The sequence below is a fragment of the Elephantulus edwardii genome, unplaced genomic scaffold, assembly GCF_000299155.1.
Source record: "Elephantulus edwardii isolate Elephantulus edwardi_28Jun2011 unplaced genomic scaffold, EleEdw1.0 scaffold00126, whole genome shotgun sequence".
NCBI classification, from domain to species: domain Eukaryota; kingdom Metazoa; phylum Chordata; class Mammalia; order Macroscelidea; family Macroscelididae; genus Elephantulus; species Elephantulus edwardii.
The window spans coordinates 5,957,610-5,958,128 of record NW_006399876.1 but is presented as its reverse complement, the minus strand read 5'-3'; positions in this window follow the sequence as shown (position 1 = coordinate 5,958,128).

The following is a 519-nucleotide window of genomic DNA, read 5'->3' as shown; positions in this document are numbered from 1 at the left end:
ACAAAGGCCCCAGGACTTAGGACACGTTCACATGCTGAGACAGTTCTGCCCTTTCCCCATGGATCAGGTGAGCTGACCGGGGGATGCTGGGGGCGTTTCTGGAAGCCAGCCCTCTAGGGAGATGACCAGCAAGAACTTGACTACACACAGAAGTGAGCGTCATCTATGGAAATGGGCCCCTCAGCTCAGTGGGAGGCATCTACAATGTCCATCTATCTCCTCCTGTTGTGATGTTGCCGGCTGGTCCAGTGACAAGGACTTTTGCTTTCTTGGTGGAAGATATAAGCCACGATAAAAATTGAAGTTATCAATATTTCCATTTTACTTGAATTAATACCCATACAAGCAGCCACCGGATAATCAAGTATTCCTTTTAAACTGACATGAGAGTTTGGGAGGAGAACGGCATAAGAGTGGATACATAATTTTTGGACTCATGTACTTATAACTTGTTAGTCAAATTTGTGTCTTCTAGGTTGCAACACCCCCATGATACATCTTCAAGGATATGAACATGTA